Source organism: Pan paniscus, chromosome 20 (genome assembly GCF_029289425.2).
Source record: "Pan paniscus chromosome 20, NHGRI_mPanPan1-v2.0_pri, whole genome shotgun sequence".
Lineage (NCBI taxonomy): Eukaryota > Metazoa > Chordata > Mammalia > Primates > Hominidae > Pan > Pan paniscus.
In genome coordinates this window covers 64412649-64428466 of record NC_073269.2, presented here as the reverse complement: position 1 = coordinate 64428466, position 15818 = coordinate 64412649, and the positions used below count along the sequence as shown (strand labels likewise).

Sequence of the window (15818 nt, the reverse complement as noted above, 5' to 3'; positions counted from 1 at the left end):
AAGAATATACACTTGTGGCCAGGCGCAGTGGCTCACGCCTGTCATCCCAGCACTTTGGGAGGCTGAGGTGGGTGGATCACCTGAGGTCAGGAGTTTGAGACCAGCCTGGCCAACAAGGTGAAACCCTGTCTCTACTAAAAATACAAAAATTAGCCGGGTGTGGTGGTGTGCTCATGTAATCCCAGCTACTCCGGAGGCTGAGGCAGGAGATTCACTTGAACCTGGAGGGTGGAGGTTGCAGTGAGCTGAGATCTTGTCACTGCACTCCAGCTTGGGGGACAGAGTGAGACTCAGTCTCAAAAAATACAAAAAAGAATATACACTTGTGCCAGCACAGTACTTAGCACTAAGGATTTCTCTTTGCCACTGAATGGAAAAAACACCCTTGTTATTATTAATGATGTTATGCTTTATTGTTAACTTTATTACTAGATTATTACTTTTACTCATCTCTTCTTGCATACTCTTCTATTCTTCTGATATTTGTGTCTGTATTAGTGCCTATTTGAGCCCATCTGCTTAATATGGTACATTTTAGTATCTAATAAAGGGTGCCTGACTTTTTTTTTTGAGACGAGAGTATAGCTGTCACCCAGGCTGGAGTGCAGTCGCACGATCTCAGCTCACTGCAACCTCCGCCTCCAGGATTCAGGCAATTCTCCTGCCTCAGCCTCCGGAGTAGCTAGGATTATAGGCACCCGCCACCACCCCCGGCTAATTTTTGTATTTTTAGTAGAGACAGGTTTCACAATGTTTGCCAGGCTGGTCTTGAATTCCTGACCTCAAGTGATCCACCTGCCTCGGCCTCCCAAAGTGCTGGGATTACAGTTGTGAGCCACCGCGTCCGGTCTCCGACTGTTCTTTTAACCAGATACTGTTGGACTTTTCTCCATATGATCTTTAAGTTGTTTTATTCTGTGAGCTGGGGGCGGGGGGAGTCTTTGAATTGGAATTGCTATAATTTTGTTTAGTAGTTTTGTGAAGATTTTTTTTTTTTTTTTTGAGACCGAGTGCTAGGATTGCAGGCATGAGCCACTGTGCCCAGCCAATTTTTATATTTTTAGAGATGGGGTTTCACCATGTTGGCCAGGCTCATCTTGAACTCCTGACCTCAGGTGATTCCCCCCAGCCCGGCCTCCCAAAGAGTTGGGATTACAGGCGTGAGCCACTGTGCCTGGTCTGATATTTTAATACTTTAAAAAATATATAGGCCTTCATGGAGAAATTAAAAAAATACTTTCCATTCAGGAATAATATGTCAGTGTGTTCTGAACTTAACTTCAGGTCTGTTTATGAGGTTTTTGTATTTTCTTCATGAAGATCCTTTATTGCTTTTGCTAATTGATTTCCAAGTTGCTCCTAGCATCACTATTGTGAGTGACAATTTAATCACTATTATGGCTTAGAATTTTTTTTCTAATTTTCATTTCAAAATTGTGAAGTATTTCAACCTGCGGAGAGGTTCGGAGAGTAATAGAATAATCTATAAATAATAAAGATGATACCCATGTATCATCGAGATTTTACCTGTGTTAACATGTAGTCAGATTTTCAGGTTTTGATTTGTTTTTTCATATCAAGCATCACAGGTGTAACTGAGGTCTCCTTTGTCTCTTCCCCACCTCTTTCCCCTCAGTTGCCACTTTCTTGAGGTTGGACAATCTATCTGGTCCATGTTATTGTTACTTTACTACTTATGTATCAATCTCTGTATAACATATAGATTTTGTGTCTTTTATTTCCAGGTAAGTTGTATCATGTGGATAAGTGCACAGTTTACTTTTCGAACTCTGTTTTTGGAGAACTGTCTATCTTGTATATAAGTTAGTCCTTTTTTTTTTTTGATACGAAGTCTCCCTCTTGTCCCCCAGGCTGGAGTGTGATGGTACGATCTCAGCTCACTGCAACCTCCGCCTCCCGGGTTCAAGTGATTCTCTTGCCTCAGCCTCCCGAGGAGCTGGGATTACAGGCGCCTGCCACCACGCCTGGCTAATTTTTGTATTTTTAGTGGAGACGGGGTTTCACCATGTTGGCCAGGCTGGTCTCAAACTCCTGACCTTAGGTGAGCCCAGTCCGTTTGTTTTAACCACCCCCTATTGCTCCGTTGCACATACCACAGTTTCTCTCTTCCCTGTCAGTAAATATTTAGGCTTCCAATTTCCCCATGCTAAAGTTTAAGAGAACCACTGAAAGAATGAAAATGTGTAGTTTTCATTTTCAACCGGCTATTGTTACTACAGAGGAAAGTTACTGGCTTTGTTTACATTTCTTAGATCTAGTCATTTTAACAAATTAGGCCTCCCAAAATGCTGGGATTACAGGCGTGAGCCACGCACCCAGTAAATAATTATATTGCCAATGAATAATGAGTGTACTTATTCTGAATTTTAACATTATTATCTCAAAAAAACAAGATTATAGATAAAGAAATATTTTAGGAAATTATGCAGTAAATAAAAGGAAGGCTCTATAACAAAAGAATGATAGCATCGGGTTAAAAATCAGAGGAGGCCATAGGAGAAAGTAAATGCCTGCGCGTCCGCCCCGAGGCTAGTCCACGCCAGGGTAATGAATAACCCCGGTACCCGCTGCCTCCCCAGCGTTGGGCGGGGAAAGCTCGGGGACTCCGCGCACGCGCACATCCTTGTCCCGGCAGCCGCGCAAGCGCAATCGCCCGGAACATGGCTGCCGCCGGCCGCCAACCGTAAGTGCCGACGCATCCCTGAGCCCTGCGCTGCCTCCGTTTCCTGCGGAGGGAAGGCTTGGCGGGTGGAGGCCCGCCGGGTGCTTGTGGGGCGGCGAGGGGCGTGTCCGCGGGTGGGTTTCACCTGGGTAGTGGGCATGTCGGGCCCGCTAGGGCGAGGGTCTGGCCAGGGGCGTAGTTGTCCTGGCGGGTGGGGACGCTCCGTGGCGATTGGGGTCACTCCTCTGAGGACGAGGTCGCTCCGGGGCTGGTCTGGACGCCCCCGCTCTTTCCTTAGCGTCACCCGTGAGTTCCGCGCTCGCATCTCTAGCCCGCCCTCCCATAGAGACTGTTTTGCCGCGCCTGCTGGGTGTCCTGGTCCGTCTCCGGGGGTAACCCCCGAGTCTACCGCTTTTCTCTCAGGTGTGAGGGGCAGTGTAGGCTTGGGTCGGCCTCCGGTCGAATTGGCGGCCGTGAGTCAGTGGGCTGAGCCGCTTCCCCTTGAGTGTCGAAGGTGTTAGATCACCTGTGTGTTTTTCCATTTGATATTTGCAAAATCATGTTTTTACTGCAATTCTCAGTGAGGGCCGCATTTTTGCACCTGTTTAGTGACCATTTTGCTGTCTTTTTCCTTGGTTTAGTGGCATATTTCCTTTGTGCAGTCTTCCAGTCTCAATATTTTATGACATAAAATGTTGGTTTAGATAGAGAAGCTGAAAGACTTGTGCAGTGAACGACCCGGTTAACGTCTGCTGAACTTACTGTATCCCTTATCTTTCCTTCTGTCCATCCTTTCAGCCATTTATTAATCCACCTATTTTTGGAAACATTTCAAAGTAAGTTGCAGATATCACAACACTTCTCCCTCAAACACCTCACTATGCTTACCATGAATTAGAGTTCAATAGTGCTTTTTTAAATTTTTTGAGCCAAAATTGACTTTGAGTGAAATGCACAGATATTCCCTGTACCATTGATGAATTTTGACAAATGCAACCTAAACCTTTGTTAAAATTACCATCAGCCTGAAAAGGTCCTTTATTTTTTGCCAAGTTAAAAAATTTGGCTATAGGAACTTGGGCTTGTTGAAGTACGTTTTGAATACCCAGTTTTTGTCTGTTTTTTCTTTTTTCCCACAGCAAGTGACTTTCCTCCATTCTACTGCTTGTTTACCTCTCTCTTCACCCAACTTTTCATTTTGAAAAGTTCCACATTTGCATAGAAGTTGCAGGAATAGTTTAACACTTCTAAAACCATCCAAATTCTAAAATTATTAACACTTTTTGCCACGTTAGCTTTATCTTTCTCTTCTCCCTGCCTCAGACACATGCATAGGTGTTACCAGAAAGGGGGTCCCGAGCTATAACCCAACAGAGGGTTCTTATATCTTGGGAAAGAAAATTCAGGGCGAGTCCATAGAGTAAAGTGAAAGCAAGCTTATTAAGAAAGTAAAGGAATTAAAAAATGGCTACTCCATAGATAGAGCAGCCCCAAGAACTGCTGGTTGCCCATTTTTATGGTTATTTCTTGATTCTATGCTAAACAAGGGGTGGATTATTCATGCCTACCATTTTTAGGCCATATAGGGTAACTTCCTGATGTTACCATGACATTTGTAAACTGTCATGGTGCTAGTGGGAGCAGGACCAGAGGTCACTCTCGTTGCCATCTTGGTTTTGGTGGGTTTTAGCCACCTTTACTGCAAGCTGTTTTATCAACAAGGTCTTTATGACCTGTATCTTGTGCCAATCTCCTGTCTTATCCTATGACCTAGAATGCCTTAACTGTCTGGAAATGCAGCCCAGTAGGTTTCAGCCTTATTTTACCCAGTCCCCATTTAAGATGGAGGTTTGCTTTGGTTCAAACGCCTCTGACATAGGGTTTTCTTTTTATATTTTACACACACACTTGTACACACAGCAGGTGTTGCAGAGGCAGGTGGGGTACAGACATATATTTACATACACTTAGTTTTTTTGGCTGAGTTACTGGAAGTATGTTGTAGATATCATACCTCACTCTGAAATACTTCAGCCAGGATCTCATAAGAAAAGTAACGTTCTTATTTTTTAATTTTGTATTTTTTATAGAGATGAGCTCTCACTATGTTGCCCAGACTGTTCTTGAACTCCTGGTCTTAAGCAGTCCTCCTGCCTTGGCCTCCCAAAGTGGTGGGATTACAGGTGTGAGCCACCACACCCAGCCAAAAAGAACATTTGAACATTTGAACAAAACTAGTGTTATTATCACACCCAAGTATACCTTTTTTTTTTAAAGATGGAGTCTTACTCCGTCAACCAGGGTAGAGTGCAGTGGAGCGATCTCGGCTCACTGCAACCTCCACTTCCCAGGCTCAAGTGGTTTTCCTGCCTCAGCCTCCCAAGTAGCTGGAATTACAGGCGTGTGCCACTATGCACAGCTAATATTTGTATTTTTAGTAGAGACGGGGTTCCGCCATGTTGGCCAGGCTGGTCTTGAACTCCTGACCTCAAGTGATCTGCCCACCTTGGCCTCCTACAGTGCTGGGATTACAGGTGTGAGCCACTGCGCCTGGCCCCAGATACTTTATTATTGATGCAGAATTCCTGTCTGATATAGTTTGTATGCAGCTGATACAGTTTGTATGGTTTTTGGGTATTTGTTTTGATCCAGGATCCAATCCAGGATCCTGTGTTACATTGACTTGTCATGTTATTTTAGTCTCCCTCAACCTTGAATGGCACTCTCCTTTCTTTTTTTTTTTTTTTTCATGAAATTGATATACTTTTAAAAGACCCAGCTGGTGGTTGTGTAGATTGTCACTTGATGTTCAGTTGACATTCCCAATATTAAATTCAGACTCTCATCTTTGGCAGGGCATTGTCTAAGTGACATCATGTTCTTCTTGGTGTGTCGTGTCAGGAAGCATGTGAGGCTGGGGGTGATCAGGTTTTTGTCATGTGGTTGAAGTGCTCTCTGCCAGGATCCTCCACTTTTTCCCCTCTGTAATTGATAAGCCATTCTAGAGATGGTACTTTGAATGTTCTTTTAATCTTATGTTCATGGTGTATTACTCATTTTGATATAGTAAGATGTTTCAAATCTTTTTCTTTATGTTTTGTGCCTTTTGTGAGTTGAGAAATTCTTTGGCTTGGCGCAGTGGCTCGCGCCTATAATCCCAGCACCTTGGGAAGCTGAGGCGGGTAGATCACTTGAGGTCAGGAGTTCAACACCAGCCTGGCTGACATGGTGAAACCCCGTCTCTACTAAAAATATAAAAATTAGCTGGGTATGGTGGCGGGCACATGTAATCCAAGCTACTCGGGCAGCTGAGGCAGGAGAATCACTTAAACCCAGGAGGCGGAGGTTGCAGTGAGCTGAGATCATGCCACTACACTCCAGCCTGGGTGACAGAGTGAGGCACTGTCTCCAAAAAAAAAAAGGAAGAAAAAAGAAATTTTTTTTGGCTTGATGCAGTGGTGACTCACGCCTTAATCCCAGCACTTTGGGAATCTGAGGCTGGAGAATCACTTGAGCTCAGGAGTTTGAAACCAGCCTGGGCAACATAGTGAGACCCAATCTCTACAAAACATTAAAAAAAAAAATGGCCGGGCGTGGTGGCTCATGCCTGTAATTCCAGCACTTTGGGAGGCCGAGGCGGGCGGATCACGAGGTCAGGAGATCGAGACCATCTTGGCTAACACGGTGAAACCCCGTCTGTACTAAAAATACAAAAAATTAGCCGGGCATGGTGGCAGGCACCTGAAGTCCCAGCTACTTGGGAGGCTGAGGCAGGAGAATGGCGTGAACCCGGGAGTCGGAGCTTGCAGTGAGCAGAGATCGCACCACTGCACTCCAGCCTGGGTGACAGAGCAAGACTCTGTATCAAAAAAAAAAAAGAAAAAAATTAGCCAGGTGTGATGGCATACTCCTATGGTCACGGCTCCTGAGCCCAGGCATTCAAGATTGCAGTGAGCCATGATCATACTACTGCATTCAAGCCTGAGCATCAAAGCAAGACTCTGTCTCTTTAAAAAAAAAAAAAAAAAAAAAATTCTTGGCTGGGCGCCATGGCTCATGCCTGTAATCCTAGCATTTTGGGAGGTCGAGGCAGGCAGATCACCTGAGGCCGACTTGGTGAAACCCCATCTCTATTAAAAATATAAACAATTAGCCGAGTGTGGTGACGCGTGCCTGTAATCCCAACTACTCGGGAGGCTGAGGCAGGAGAGTCACTTGAACCCAGGAAGCGGAGGTTGCAGTGAGCCGAGATCGCGCCACTGCACTCCAGCCCAGCTACAGAGCGAGACTCCGTCTCAAAAATAATAATAATAATAATAATAATAAATATAGATAGATAGATAGATAGATATAGATGTAAAATTAGCTGCATGTGGTGGCAGGTACCTGTAGTCCTGGCTACTCAGGAGGCTGAGGCAAGAGAATTGCTTGAACCCAGGAGGCGGAGGTTGCAGTGAGTCGAGATCACGCCACTGCACTCCAGCCTGGGCGACAGAGCAAGACTCCATCTGAAAAATAAAAAAATAAAAAACACACAAAAAAAACCACAACTTTTTTCTACTCTGATAACTCAAAGATATTCTTGTAGTTCTATATTTATTTATTTATTTATTTTTTGAGACTGAGTCTTGCTGTTGTTGCCCGGGCTGGAGTGCACTGGTGCAATCTCGGCTCACTGCAACCTCCGCCTCCCGGGTTCCAGCAATTCTCCTCCCTCAGCCTCCCAAGTAGCTGAGATTACGGGCGCCTGCCACCACGCCTGGCTAATTTTTGTATTTTTAGTAGAGACAGGGTGTCACTATGTTGGCCAGGCTGGTCTCGAACTCCTGACCTCGGATGATCCACTTGCCTTGGCCTCCCGAAGTCCTGGGATTATAAGTGTGAGCCACTGCGCCCAGCCTAGTTCTATTATTTCTAATCATTCAAAAAAAATTTTTCTCATATACTATTTAGGTCTTATAAGCCTGTGTGTGAGCATGAGCGAATTTGGAATTGTAATTATTTTTCCATCTGAAAAGACAGCATGAGATATACTTAACTCTTGCTAATGTGTGAGGCCACCTTTATCACCTTTTAAATTATTAAATGCCTCCAAGTCTGTTTGGGGCTCTGTCCTTCCTGTACCTTCACTGGGTTGCTTGCTTACTGGAACTTTAAGGAGAAGCTTTGACTTTGGCAAAACAACTACTCCTAGCTCTTTTTCCTCTCTTCTTTTTGTTTTTTAAGGAGTTGTCATGGATATTTCAGGAAGCTGTCTTCTTCAATGTGAATTTTGTCATGCATCAGTAAAATTATTCCAGAGATTTGCTTGGAAGGCATTGCTTTTACAGGTCTAGTGAGGGTTGTCCTGGTTTCAGTACCCAGCCCTTTCATCTGTGTACCTGGTCTAGCTCCTCTCTTACTCTAATGCCCTCTCAGGTCTTGAGTAAACTTTTTCAAGTTTTCACCACAAAGATACTATATAATTTTTGTTAATTTTTGTTTTCTTTTTTTTGAGATAGGGTCTTGATGTCTCACCCAGGCTGGAGTGCAGTGGCACGATCACAGCTCACTGCACCCTTGAGCTCCTGGGCTACCAAGTAGCTGGGGCTTCAGGTATGCACCATCACGCCTGGCTAAAGGCGTTTCACTACATTGTCCAAGCTGGCCTTGAACTCCTAGGCTCAAGTGATCCTCCTGCCTCGACCTCCCAAAGTGCTGGTATTACAGGTGTTATCCAGTGCACCCCGCCGTGGCTGGGCTTTCATTGTGATTAGGTAGTGGGGTTGGGGTTGGGGCTTGCATAGTTTGAACTTCCTGCTGGCACCAAGGAGGAAACTCCCAGACTTTCTTGTTAGCTTGCCCAGATGAGAGGGAGAAGGAGAAAGGGATGGGGGCTTGAAAGCTGTCAGTAACTATCCAAAATGGAGTCAGACTCTTTATCACACTTGTAATCACATGGCTGACGTTATCAGGATGGGATTAAAGTTGGTAAATGATTTCTTTTTGTTAATGAGTTGTGAACAAGTAAAGTAAACATTATTATGGGTGTCCCACAGAGATGGCTGGAGCCGTGTGGATGGGCATAAATGGCTAATGTCCAGCAACCATCGATGTCAAGTATCCACACACCTGGCCTGAATGGATCCCTCTGCCTTTCAGAGGTGAGTACCAGGGAATGGAAGTCTACATGAGCTCAGCACATCCCTGCAAGGACTGTTATTTCCTTTATAAAGTCCTAAAATACCAGAAATGTGGCAGATGGGGTCTAGACTAGTGGTTCTGACCCTTACAGACTCAACACATACTTACTCTTTTAAACAGCTTTATTGAGATATAATTCACATAGCATACAATTTACCCTTTTAAGTGTACAATTCATTGTTTTTTATTATATTAACTAGCTTGTATATCCATTGCCACAGTCAATCTTCGAATGTTTTCATCACCCCTGAAAAAGAAAACCCATACCATTAGCAGTCACTCCCCCATCTTTCCCAGCCCTAGGTAATCTCTAATCTACTTTCTGTCTTATAGATTTGCCTGTTATGGACATTTCATATAAATAGCCTGCAATATGTGGTCTTTTGTGTGTGGCTTGTTAGACTTAGGAAAATGTTTCATGTTATAGCATGGGTCTTTTTTTATTTTATTTTATTTTTGAGATGTAGTCTTGCTCTGTCACCCAAGCTGGAGTACAGTGGCACGATCGGGGCTCACTGCAAACTGCTTCCCAGGTTCAAGCAATTCTCCTGCCTCAGCCTCCCCAGTAGCTGGGATTACAGGCGAGGGCCACCATACCCGGCTAATTTGTTTTTTTTTTTTTTTTGAGACGGAGGTTCGCTCTTGTTGCCCAGGCTGGAGTGCAATGGCACGATCTTGGCTCACTGCAACCTCCGCCTCTTGGGTTCAAGCGATTCTCCTGCCTCAGTCTTCCGAGTAGCTGGGACTACAGGTGCATGCCACCATGCCTGGCTAATTTTTTGTATTTTTAGTAGAGATGGGGTTTCACCGTGTTACCCAGGCTGGTCTTGAATTCCTGAGCTCAAATGATCCACCTGCCTCAGCCACCCAAAGTGCTGGGATTACAGGCATGAACCACTGCACCTGGCCAAGAGCATTAGGCCAGGCCGGGCACAGTGGCTTATGCCTGTAATCGCAGCACTTTGGGAGGCCAAGGCAGGCTGATCACCTTAGGTCAGGAGTTCAAGACTAGCCTCACCAACATGGAGAAACCCCGTCTCTACTGAAAATACAAAAATTAGGCATGGTGGCACATGCCTGTAATCCTAGGTACTTGGGAGACTGAGTCAGGAGAATCACTTGAACCCGGGAGGAGGAGGTTGCAGTGAGCTGAGATCGCGCCACTGCACTTCAGTCTGGGCAACACAGCGAGACTCTGTCTCAGAAAAAAAAAAAGAGTGTTAAGCCAGGCGTGGTGGCTCACAACTGTAATCCCAGCACTTTGGAAAGCTGAGGTGGGAGGATTGCTTGAGCCCAGGAGTTCAAGACCAGCCTGGCCCATATAGTGAGACTTCATCTCTACCAAAAAAAAAAAAGAAAAATTTAGGCTGGGTGTGGTGGCTCACGTCTGTAATCCCAGCACTTTGGGAGGCTGAGGCATGCAGATCCCTTGAGGTTAGGAGTTTAGGACCAGCCTGGCCAACATGGTGAAACCCTGTCTACTAAAAATACAAAAATTAGCCAGGCATGGGGGTGTGTGCCACTTAGGAGGCCGAGGCAAGAGAATCGCTTGAGCGCAGGAGGTGGAGGTTGCAGTGAGCTGAGATCATGCCACTGAACTCCAGCCTGAGACAGAGTGAGATTCTATCTCAAAAAAAAAAAAAAAATTATGTGTGATGGTGTGCAACTGTGGTCCCAGCTACTCAGGAAGCTGAGGTGGGAGGATCACTTGAGCCCAGGAGATTGAGGCTGTGTTGAGCCTTGATTGCACCTTGCAGTCTAGGCTGGACAAGAGAGTGAGACCCTGTCTCTTAAGAAAGAAAAAAAGGGCTGGGCGCGGTGGCTCACGCCTGTAATCCCAGCACTTTGGGAGGCCGGGGTGGGCGGATCACGAGGTCAGGAGATCGAGACCATCCTGGCTAACATGGTGAAACCCCGTCTCTACTAAAAAATGTACAAAAAATCAGCCGGGTGTGGTGGCGGGCGCCTGTAGTCCCAGCTACTCGGGAGGCTGAGGCAGGAGAATGGCGTGAACCCGGGAGGCGGAGCTTGCAGAGAAGCGAGATCACGCCACTGCACACCAGCCTTAGCAAAAGAGCAAGACTCTGTCTCAAAAAAAAAAAAAAAACAGAATTTTATAGTTGTAGCTTTTATGTTTAGGCTGATCCATTTTGAGTAAATTTTTATGTAATGTGCACGGTTTATAATCTGTTTTGCAGTGTACTCTAAATTTACTGGTAATATTAAATATCCATATAATTCTTTAAATTCTAAAGCCCTAAGTCTATGTAAAGAATCAATACAATTCTGGGGGCACTAATTCATTTCCCCCAGAACCGATCCAGTCTCATGAGAGCAAGAACTCACTACTGTGAGAACAGCACCAAGCCATTCATGCGGGTTCCACCTCCATGACCCAAACCCCTCCTGGTAGGCTGCATGCCCCAGCACCACCACAGTAGGGATTAAATTTCAGCATGAGATTTGGTGTGGACAAACCATATCCAAACCATAGCAGTGGAATAGCTGGATCATATGACAGCTCCATATTTTCCTTTTTGAGAATCATCAGACTGGTTTCCAAAGTAGCTACACTGTTTTACATTTGCACCGGCAGTGAAAAGTTTCCAGTTTTTCCATATCCTTGCCAATACTTGTTATTGTTTTTGTTTGTTTTTAAATATTGAACATACTAGTGAGTGTAAAGTGGTATCTCACTGTGGTTTTGATCAGCATTTCCCTAATACCTAATGATATTGATCATCATTTCATGTGCTCATTGGCCATTTGTATGACTTCTTTGGGGAAATATCTATTCAGAACTCCTACGGGGTGAATGTAGTGTCCCCTCAAAATTCGTATGTTGATGCCTTATCCCCACTGTGATGGTATTTGGAGATGAGGCCTGTGAGAGGTAATTAGGTCATGAGGGTAGAACCTTTTTGAATGAAATCAGTGCTCTTATAAGAGGAAACAGGAGAGCTCTCAGGAGCTCCTGCTTCCTGCTGTACCCTGTGAAGGCACACTGAGAAGGTGGCCATCTGCAAACCAGGAAGAGGACCCTCACCAGAACCAATCATGCTGACACACTGATTTTGGATTTCCTAGCCTCCAGAACTGTGAGAAATAGATTTCTGTTGTTTAAGCCACCCAGTCTATTTGTTGTAGCAGCCCAGACTAAGACAAGATCCTTCGCCCATTTCTAAAAATTGGGGTTTTGTCTTTTTATTATTGAATTGTAAGAGTTTTTATATTCTAGATACACATAATATAAATATTTTCTCCCATTTGGTGGGTTGTGTTTTCACTTTCTTGGTGGTGTTTAAGTTTTATTTCAACAAAGGAAGTATCTGTTATGGATGAAATGGACATTCCTTTTGTTCCTCAAGGCGAGTTAGCCTCCCTACCCCCAAGAGAGACGTAATCACAGCCTTGGTTGGTGTCTTGCCAAGACATCATTATATTTTTATTTCTAAGAGAATATTTTGTGTGTCTGAAAAAATTCCATAAATGATATCACCCTGTATATGTCTGATGTATCTCATCTTTTATTTTCTTTTTTTTAAATTTTGAGACAGTCTTGCTCTGTCTCCTCCGCTTCCTAGGTTTAAGCGATTCTTGTGCCTCAGCCTCCCGAGTAGCTGGGATTACAGACGTGCACCACCATGCCTAGCTAATTTTTGTATATTTACTGGAGATGGGGTTTGGCCATGTCTGCCAGGCTGTTCTCAAACTCCTGGCCTCATGTGATCAGCCTGCCTCAACCTCCCAAAGTGCTGGGATTACAGGTGTGAGCCACCGCACCCGGCCTATTTTATTTCTTTTAACTGTGCATGTGCATCTTCCCTTCACAAACCTGCAGGGAGGTGCTTTCAAGTCCCTTGTTTTCACAGGATGGCCACAGACCATGCCAGGCCCCAGTCTATCCAGAAGGTTCAGAACAGGAAACATGTCATGCGGCAGGGCAGCTTCAGGAGCCCTTTCCATGGGAGGGGTCCTTGTAGCATCCAGGGGTGACAGCTGGGAGCATGGTCCTCCTGACTGGCTGGCCCCTTTACATCACTGCTGAATGCTGTGTACATAGCAAGTGTCTAAGGCCTTGGCCTGGACTTGAAAGTAAATGATTCTGATGTTTCCTTTTTTCTGATGTTTAAGGTGTGATGTTCACATTAATGTCCTATGACCCTAATTATTAAGAATTTTCCATAGGAGTCTGAGGTTTCCTTAAAGTACTTTTTGAATTTTTGAGATAAAGGATCTATTACTTGAATCTGAGAGTATTTTGATCATGAGTCTTGGTGAGATTTTTTCATATTACTTTCTGAATGTATTGGGATAAGGTGTAAGGGCGCTGTCTTCTACTTTAATCTGATAATATGGGAATTGTATTAATAGATGTTCCAATGTTTCCTAGTCCTTACATTCCTAGGATAAATCCAACTTTGCCATTTTGTTAACCTTACACTGTTAGTTAAACCCCTGTCTGACAATTAATATCACTTACGTGTTCATTTTTGCTTTTTAAAAAATTTTATTTATTTATTTATTGAGACAGGGTCTTGCTCTGTCAGCTAGGCTGGAGTGAAGTGGCACTCTCTCCGTTCACTGCAACCTCTGACCCCCAGGCTCAAGCGATTGTCCCACCTCAGCTTCCCAAGTAGCTGGGACCACAGGTGCATACCAGTACGCCTGGCTTTTTTTTTTTTTTTTTTTTTTGTATTTTTTGTAGAGATGGGGTCTCACTGTGTTGCCCAGGGTGGTCTCAAACTCCTGACCTCAAGCAGTCCACCTGCCTTAGCCTCCCAAAGTGTTGGGATTACAGGTATGAGCCACCATGTCTGGCCTTTTTCTTGCTGTTTTTTAATGGTCTCTTTCATTTGTCTTTTCAAATGACAGACTTGGTTTTCTTCATTTTCTCAACTGGTTTCTTGTTTTTAATTTCCATAATTTCTGCTGCGATTTTTTTTTTTCCCCCGAGACAGTCTTGCTCTGTCACCCAGGCTAGAGTGCAGTGGCACGATCTCGGCTCACTGCAACCTCCGCCTCCTGGGTTCAAGTGATTCTCCTGTCTCAGCCTCCTGAGTAGCTAGGACTACAGGCACCTGCCACCATGCCTGGCTAATTTTTATACTTTTAGTAGAGACAAGGTGTCACCTTGTTGATCAGGCTGGTCTCGAATGCCTGACCTCAGGTGATCCACCCGCCTTGGCCTCCCAAAGTGCTGGGATTATAGGTGTGAGCCGCCGCGCCCAGCCTCTGCTGTGATTTTTATTAACACTTTCCTTCTACCTCTCATTGGTTTAGTCCATAGTTCTTTCCCATAAGTTGTAAATTGAACAGTGAGATCACTAGTCTTCGGTCTTCTTTTCTTTTAGTCAATTATAATCAAGTTAATGGTGAGCCCTAAAAGTACAGCTACATAAAAAGTCCCATTTTTTACATGTTTAAACTGTTTTTTTTTTCATCTGTACTTACAAGGTGTTGAAGGTAGGACTTACTCCCGAATCTTCTTTCTGGTGGTGGAATAAGGTACATATTGTTCTGGAGTGTCTTTCACTTTGAGTTTATGGCTTGTCCAATGAGTTTACAAGCAGTAGGTTGTTTATTGTTGGAGGATCATCAGTCATACAGTGAAGCCAACAAGACCATTCTGAGGGCACCATGCGTTACCCACATCCCAGAATGTGTTATTGCCATTCATTTCAATGATACATAGAACCCATCAGCGATGGCCTAAAGAAAATCTGTGGGCAGCCTCGGAGACCACCATGGCTGTTGACTTGCTGCCATCTGCAGCTTCAGGACCCACAGTAACTTCATCTTTAGTCCCTTTTTTTTTTTTTTTTGGGAGGCAGTCTTACTCTGTCACCCAGGCTGGAGTGCAGTGATGCGATCATGACTCACTGCAGCCTTGAACTCCTGAACTTCTAGGCTCAAGGGATATTCCTGCCTCAGCTTCCCAACCACCTGGGACTAAAGGCGAATTACACCACCACACCCAGCTAACTTTTTTTTTCTTTCATAGACACACAGTCTTACTATGATAATCAGGCTGGTTTCAAACTCCTGGATTCAAGTGATATCCCTGCCTCAGCCTCTAAAAGTTCTGGGATTACAGGTGTGAGCCACCATGCCTGACCTAGCCTTCTTTTTAAAATATACGCATTAAAGACCAGCATTTTCAATCTAGGAACTATTAGCTGCATTCTGCATTCTCATTTGCCACATGTTTTGAGATGTGCTGTTTTCATCATTGTGTAGTTACAGGTGTTTTCCTTTTCTTTTTTTTTTTTTTTGAGATGGAGTCTCGCTCTGTCACCCAGACTGGAGTCAGTGGCATGATCTCGGCTGACTGCAACCTCTGCCTCCCAGGTTCAAGCGATTCTCCTGCCTCAGCCTCCCGAGTAGCTGGGAGTACAGGCACACGCCACCATGCCTGGCTAATTTTTGTATTTTTAGTAGAGATGGGGTTTCACTGTATTGGTCAGGCTGGTCTTGAACTCCTGACCTCGTGATCCACCTGCCTCTGCCCCCTAAAGTGCTGGGATTACAAGGCATGAGCCACCGTGCCTGGCCTGTTCTAGGTGTTTTGTAATTTCTATCAGGTTTTCTCTTTGATCTGTCAATTACTGAGAAACAAGTTTTTATTTTTCCAAATAAATAGGAGTTTGCTTTACTCGCTGTTTTATTATATTTGGTTTTCTTTCTGTTACTGGCTTTTAACTTGCTGCCTCGAAGTCAAGAGGCTGTAGTCTGGGCTTTGTTGAACTTTTTCTTTGACCTAGTCAGTGTTAGCAAATATTCCACTTGTGCTTAGAAAGAAAGCATTTTATTCTAATTTGTACGTAGATTTTCATCCAGCTGTGTGATCAGATTGGGTAACTACATTCTGTCCTGCATAACTCTTTTCCATTCTTCTGCGTTTTCATTTCTAAAAGAGGTTCATTAAAACCTCCCACCTGCCGGGTGCAGT

The 15818-nt window shown here is 44.4% G+C and overlaps 1 protein-coding gene across 9 annotated transcripts in view; it reads left to right on the top strand.

The window, feature by feature from the left end:
* The window catches only part of ZNF329 (zinc finger protein 329), a 38334-nt gene that overhangs the window by 1675 nt on the left and 20841 nt on the right, over positions 1 to 15818 (top strand). For 3 of the 9 annotated variants that reach the window (XM_008969696.5, XM_008969695.5, XM_008969698.5), the window contains exon 2: positions 8722 to 8826. The exons of 3 other annotated variants lie outside the window; for them this stretch is intronic. The gene's annotated coding sequence lies outside the window, so the exon portion shown is untranslated. Of the gene's footprint in view, positions 1 to 2653; positions 2705 to 7416; positions 8279 to 8721; positions 8827 to 15818 lie in introns of those variants that run through there. 3 more of the 9 variants (XM_008969697.5, XM_008969699.4, XM_008969701.6) reach the window with 3 other exon arrangements.